The 7,536-nt window shown below is 38.2% G+C and overlaps 1 non-coding gene across 1 annotated transcript; it reads left to right on the top strand.

The window, feature by feature from the left end:
- Positions 1 to 888: 888 nt before the first annotated feature.
- Positions 889 to 1,012, top strand: LOC114212990 (small nucleolar RNA SNORA1). Its single transcript, XR_003610096.1, has one exon. It is a non-coding gene; the product is annotated as a small nucleolar RNA SNORA1 (small nucleolar RNA).
- The last annotated feature ends 6,524 nt before the right edge of the window (positions 1,013 to 7,536 follow it).

Genomic DNA, 7,536 nt, shown 5'->3' with positions numbered 1-7,536 from the left:
ATCATAGCAAAGGAACTATGTCCTGTTCATCTTTTAGTTGTATTCCTGGCATCTTGTGTGTATCGGGCACATAAAGGTTTATATAAAAATGAGAACATTTTTGGAGTGCTTGCAGTAATTACTGCGGACGGGTTTTATGTATCTCATAACCCTAGAGATAAGTACTAGCAACTTAATTAACCAGATAGATAAGTCAAGATGTAAGTCCCACAACATAGTAAGTGGTAAATTTAAACCAAACATTTAATACCAATACCAGGCTACTTTTACTACTTTTTACTACTACTTCATAGTGCTTTGAAAATAGGCAAGACAGAACGTGAGTACCTTTCTGCCTGAGGGAGTCCAGAAAGCCTTCTCGGTGACATTAAAGTCTTAGGATTAGTAAGAAATAACATCCTTCAGAGAGGCACCAAGTGTGACAGACCAGCACAGCAATATAATCCCATAACTGGGTGGGGTTTGAATGAAGTCTGTAGTTTGGGGAACTCTAAAATCAAGGGACCTGATTGCAAAAGACCTTGTAAGCCATGCGGAGGACTCGGGTGTCTGTTTCTGGTCAGCAGTTTGAAATAGAAAGCACTTTGCAAAAGTCACATAGGCTATAGCATGGAGGTTGAATTAGAGGTAGTACACTGGATGGTTTTTGCAGAAATCTAAAAATGAAGATGGTGAGGATCTGCATTATGGAAAGGGATTAGAAATGTACCTCTGCATTCTCTTCCCATAAAGCCCTATAGTTATATAGGATTTGCAAACACTGTTAATTCATGTAATTGATGAACCTTAATTTTAAGCCTTACCAATTGATTTGCTAGGTGAGTTTAGTCTTCACTTATGAAATATAGTTAGTGTCACAGAATTTTAGAAAGGACTTCATTTACTCTAAGCCTCATTCTAGATGAAAATGGGCATGGTTGTCTGTGATGTCCACAGATGGTTAATGTGGTGACATTGAGACACAGGTTATGCTTTGGTTATTGCAGGGGCGACAATGAGACCTGTAACATTTCTTGTTAAAAGTGGATGGAACAAGACTTTTCAGTATTAGAAACAATTAAGGAATAATATATTTTTAAATCACTTGACAAAATAGCAATCAGTGAACTTTCTACAGTTTTAACTTCTAGGGCCCTAAAATCAATTGTTTGAAGAAATTGGATTCCAAAGATTATAGGTGGGGAAGTTTTGAAGTATGTCCGTATCCAAGTGGAGATCAAAGAAATCCAGCTGAGGGGAATCTGGGTGCCTCAGTTGGTCAAGCTTCAGACTCTTGATTTCGGCTCAGGTCCCAAGATCGAGCCATGCGTCGGGCTCTGCACTTAGGCGTGGATCCTGCTTAAGATTCTCTCCCTCTGCCCCCGACTCAAAAAAAGAAAAGAAGCCCAACTGAAAGAATTGTGGACTGACTGACAGAGACAACTGTGAATTGAGCAAAAATTCTTTTTAAAAAGGGCTACCTGGAAGATTATGACAGACTTCGAAGGAACTAAGGTGATTGGTAGTAGGAGAAATCACATGTGAAATTCCTCAAATATAAATTTATTGACTTAAAAAAAAGACTTCACTCCAAATCAAATTTAGTGAGCCTTTGTTGTTTCTAAAGGGGGACACAACACTAGTAAACAATGTCTCATTTGGGTCAGTTAAGTGATAAAATATTGGGCAACACTGGCAAGTCAGTTGGGAAGGGCGATCAAAATTAAAGTATCCCCAGGTCCTTGTATTCAGGAGGGGCATTTTGATACTAAATTTCGAAATTCCTAATTTACTTCTGGTAAAAGTTTTACAGTAAGAGTTCAAAGTCTTTGGTGTTTGGGGCTCCTGGGTGGCTCTGTCAGTTAAGCGTCCAACTCGTGATTTCCACTCAGGTCATGATCTCGGCTCAGGTCCGATCTCAGGGTCATGAGATTGAGCCCTGTCTCTTGCTCCACGCTCAACGGGGCGTCTGCTTGAGGCTTCTCTCCCTCTTCCTCTGCCCCTCCCCCTGCTCCCACAAGCACTCTCTCTCTCTCTCTCTCTCTCTCAAATAAATAAATCTTCGAAGTCATTAGTGTTTTTAATTCCTAATTGGTGGAGAGGGCAAATGGAATAAGAAAAAAACACAGAGAAGGCACAGAAAAGTGGAAGAAATAAGCATACAGTAAGAAGTCTTACTTGCCAGCATGTTGGTATCACAACACTTGTAAATGGAAAGGAAGCAGTAGCCTCGGAAGTCTTTTCAGGCTCATTCTACTGCACACACTCTTCCAAGAGAATAGAAGGAGGAAACACTCATCAACTCATTCTTATAGACCAATTTAACCTTGATACCACAACTCAGACAAGCGTAGTAGGAGAAAAAATGCAAGTCAACCTTACCCAAGAAAAATAGTGAAACAAAATATTAGCAAGACAAGATTATTCTAAAAAACAGTACACCATAACCAAGTTGGGTTTCTGTCGGGAGTAAAGGATAGATTAATAGTAAGGCAAGGATAAAAGTAAATCCAAAAGGGCAGTCATCACATGGAGAAAAACCATCTTCTCAGTCCATAAAAAATGGTTGATAACAATCACCATAATGGTTAAAAAACACACATTTAGCAAACTATGAAAAGAATGAAGCTTTATTAGGTAAAGTTAATCTATAAAAGTATAGCACACATTATTCTTAACTATGGAATTTTAAGAAGTAGCCCTTTAAAATCAGGCTGGTCAAGTAAAATGTAGTTCAGCATGGTACTACACAGTCTGGCTAATGGCAAGGTCTAAAACGGTAAAAGGTATAATTAAAAAGGAAGATGTAAAGCTTAGTGAGATTTACGAATATATTCAAAAGTCAGTTGCATTTTCAAATATGAGCAACAGCAAAAAACTTCATTCAACAAAAGGAAACACCAGGCAATGGAATACTATTTGGCACTAAAAAAAGGAGCTACCAAGCTATGAAAAGACATGGTGTAACCTTAAATGCATATTGCTAGGTGAAAGAAGCCAATCTGGAAAAGTTTCCATATGATTCCAACTAAATGACATTCTGGAAAAGGTAAAACCATGGACATAGAAGATCAGTGGTTGCTAGGGGTTGGGGGGAGGGGCAGAGAAGGATGAATAGGTGGAGCACAGAGAGTTTCCAGAGCAGTGAAAATATTCTATGATATAGTGATGGATGACATCATCATAACATTATCATGACATTATACATTTGTGCAAGCCCATAGCATGTACAACACCAAGAGTGAATCCTAATCCAAACTATGGACTCTGGGTGATAATGATGTGTTAATGTAAACTCATCAATTGCAACAAATATACCACTCTAGTGGAGGATTTTGATAATGTGGGAGCCTAGGCACGTGTGGGACTAAGAGGTATATTATGGGAAGTGTTTGTACCTTCCTCTCAATTTTGCTGTGAACATATAACTGCTCTAAAAAAATTTAAGTCTTTAGAAAGAAAACAGTGACATATGACTTAGGAGTTATGGAGAATTTTTTTTTAACTTTATGACAGTCATTAAAGAAAACCTATTTAAATGGGGGATACACAACTATCATGGTTACAAATAATAGATACTCTTCTAAAGACAATGAGGAACCTGCTCTACCAAATACCAAGACTAATAAAACCATAGAAACTAAAACAATGAAGTATTCATTGGAGATAACCAAATTGATAGCGGAGAGGAGCGCTCACTCTGATGAGACCAATTTATAACAGCTGGCATGGCAGATGAGTTAAGATATTGGACGATTTGTTATAAAGTGCTCTGATAATTGGGTATTTATATAAAAGAAAATTAAAATGGATTCCTACACTACACCATGCACAAAAAGCAACTCTGGGTGGATTTAAGATTTTAAGTCAAAAGAGCAAATAACTCTAAAAGCTTTCAAAGAAAATATAGGCGACTATCCTGTCTTAAGGATATCCTGTCTTCCATAGAAAAGGAAGGATTTTTTTAAACAAGACATACCAGACACTAAGTATATTGAAGCTTCCTATATTTGGTATCAAAGGCATCATTAAAAAGGTGAAAAGATAAGGCACAACAGAGAGAATTATATTTGCCCCTCATGTAGCTGTTAAGCATCTCTCTCTATATATATATACATATATATGTATATAGAAAGTATGTATGCATATTAAAAACATGGTAGTGTATATATAAAGACTATACAAATCAGTAAGAAAATGGAAAAAATGAAAAAGTGGAAAAGACATTAAGTACAATACAGGGAAAAAGAACATGCATTGTAAATAGCCCTGTGAAAATTGTTCAGCCTTATTGAAATTCAGGGAAATCTAAATTCAGATTATAATGAAATACTATTTTACACCCACTAAGTTGTCAAATAGTAACTAAGCTCCAACAATATCAAGTGGCTTCAATGATGTGGAACAAAGGGAATTCTTGAGAGCAGTACACTGCTAGTAGAAGATCCAGTTGATAACAAACCCCTTGAAAACAATCAAAATCTTGTTTACAACAATCTTATAAAGTTGAACATAAATTCCAGCAATTCCATTTCTGGATGTGCACACCTTGATTTTCAGTACTGGAACAACTCTTGCATATATATGCACCAGGAGACATGTACAACAATATTCATGGTAGCATTATTTGTAATAGCAAAGACTTTTAAATATTCTAAATAAGTCAGTGAATGGGGGCCTGCCAATAGTGAGGTACACTGAAAATGAGCAAACAGTAGCTGCAAGCAACAAGGTGGATGAACCTTAAAAACAATATGGAACCACAAAAGCAATCACAGGAGACTACATGTGTATTTTCACCCGGGTCAAAAGCAAATAAAGCTAAGTAATACATTGTTTCAAGATGTATACATACATGATGGGGGCACCTGGGGGGCTCAGTCGGTTAAGCATCTGCCTTTGGCTCAGATCATGATCCCAGGATCCTGGGATGGAGCCCCGCAGGTCGGGCTCCTTGTTCAGTGAAGAGCCTGCTTCTCCCTCTCCCTCTGCCTCCTCCCCCCATTCATGCTCTGTCTCTCTCTCAAATAAATATGTAAAATCTTTAAAAATAAATAAAATAATTCTTAAAAGATATATACATATACAATAAAAACTGTTTAAAAAGCAAGAGAATAATCAGCATAATTATGGACTGTTGTTATGGGGAGGTGAGAATAAGGCTTATGAAGAATACTCAAATAGCTTTAATGGTGTTGGTTATATTCTAGTTCTGAGGTTGGGCCGTATATTCATTGTTCATTTTATTCAATAAACACGCATCATATACATATATGCATTGTATATATAATAATATATTTCCATAATAATAATTATGGAAATATATAATAATAATAATAATTTCCATAATAAATGTGTCTATTTAATAGAATGTTTTCTAATGGACAGATTATTTCATTGGTGGGGGGTACATTTAGGTAGAGATATTTCATCAGCTGATAGTTGAAAATATTTATTATTCTGGAGTGAAGTCTAGGTCAGATTGGCAGTTTGGGGAGTTATCACTATAAATATCGATGAGGATCTGTGGACTTAATTTGTTATTTAAGGAGGTGGAAATTCAAGAATTGGATAAGTGAGAATAAAAAAATAGAATGGATGATATACATTGGTGAAAATTTAATGAAATCAGAGAACTTCATCATTTAAAGTAAAGGGAACGCTTTCCTGAGGGAGTAGCAAATGTCCTGGAACATATGTGTGCATCTTAGCAAGAAATGAAATGATGGTGGATGACAGGTGGTGGGAGAGGGTTCCTGAAACCAGAAGCTTAGAAAAGGAGAAAGGTCTGAGGCTAGAACGGATTGTTTCATGATGGCATTTTTGCTCTAAGATGAACACTCAAGGATAAATCAACTAGGCATATTTAGGGACAACATCCTGTACGTCAGGAGCGGGAATGGAATTAGGGCTTCTAAAATCATAGTTGTCCTAAAACAAACAAACAAAAACAAAAAAGCTGTCCTCATTTCAGGACTTTGCCCTAGTTCAGTCCCTGATAGGATGAAAATGTAGAAACCTTCGCTGGGAGCACATTCCAGCAATTGGTGATCTGCTTCATTTCCCCACCCTCCCTCCCCCATGACAGAGAGGAGAATATTCCATTAACGTGGCCCACGATGATTTCTATTTTAGACAAAGGAGGAGGAAACATTGAGAATGATCTTGTGTTTCATTCATCTCCTGAAGCCCCTGGCTGTTCCAGGCATTCCTTCCTTGTTGAAATCATTCTTGCTTTCTAGGCTGAGATGCTTGGGACATTGTGCAGGAAGAAGAAGAACAGTTGCTTAGTCATCTTCCGTAGGGAGGTATTTGCTGCAAGTGCCCCGGAGGCTCTTGCCAGCCACCACCAGGGAACAATTATTGTTCCTGTTGTTTTTGAACCTTATGCCGTGACTGGCGTAAGTGGTATTCGGCTAATATTAAGGGGAATTATATTTAGAAATGAGCTAAAGCAGTACTTCCAAAACATTTTGCTGCATGACCATGGAGGGTCATCCAATTCGGAGGGAAAGGGGGGTTTCCTGTTCCAGGCAAGGACTGTTTATGACCTAGTCTCAAGAAATGACGGACATAGGAAGTTTTCTTGTTGCTCTTTTCCACGTGAGGTTAGTCCCAAAGTTACGATGACATGGTGATCAAGTAGAGACGGTGCAGGAAGAAACAGAACAGAATCGATGGACTTACAGGGCAGAACCAGGAATGGCCCTCAAGTTTGCAAATTTGCAGGAAACTGGAGAGGTGTTAGACAAAGGAGAGGTGTTAGACAAAGGAGAGGTGATGAATGTTTTGACATACTGGACCAATCACTAATCCATCTTACTTACATGTGCTTGACACAAGGATGAAAAGAGACATAGAGTGAAAATTAACCCAACATTCTCATGTTAGAAAGAAGATCACTGAGAGCTGAGAAACACAGCCCAGCTCTCATTCACAGTAATCATGGTTACAATTTATCAACGCCAGTCACCCTTCTGAGTACTTTACATGTAATTTTTCATATACTGCTCACACAGACAATGCTGATAGAGACTGTTATCATGCCCATTTCACAGATGAAAAAACAGAACATGAAGAAGAATTAAATACGTTACATGATGTCCCATAGGAGGTTCATAGTAGAGCTGGGACTTCTGTCTACACAGGCAACATGAGCCCAGGACCTGCTTTCTTGCCCACTATGCCTCTGGCACTGTTTCCACATCAGGCCATAACAAAGGATGTATGAGGAGAACACGGAGGAAAGTATTCTAAAGCAGACAAGTCCCTGACTCTGTGCATGCACATACATCCGTTTTAATCTGAGTTTCTGGTCCTCAGCCTCCTTTCCCAAAGTTCTAATATTCCACATTAATTCTTATAATTACAAACTGTGGATGACAGCCTTGGTTATTACTGTAATCTGAGTTTGTCAAGAATGCAATTAAGAGTATCCAGTAGTTGGCAAAAGTAACCCACAATCTGAGAGGTTTTAAAAGACGAAGTTGCTGGGAAGAAAGTGACTAGACGGTCGGGGGAAGAACGACTGGCAAAGACAGGATAACCAGGGAAAGA

The sequence above is a fragment of the Eumetopias jubatus genome, unplaced genomic scaffold (genome assembly GCF_037043125.1).
Source record: "Eumetopias jubatus isolate StellerSeaLion01/CBP00866 unplaced genomic scaffold, mEumJub1_p1.0 scaffold_3, whole genome shotgun sequence".
In the NCBI taxonomy this organism is placed as follows: Eukaryota; Metazoa; Chordata; class Mammalia; order Carnivora; family Otariidae; genus Eumetopias; species Eumetopias jubatus.
This window is presented reverse-complemented; position numbering and strand designations above follow the sequence as displayed.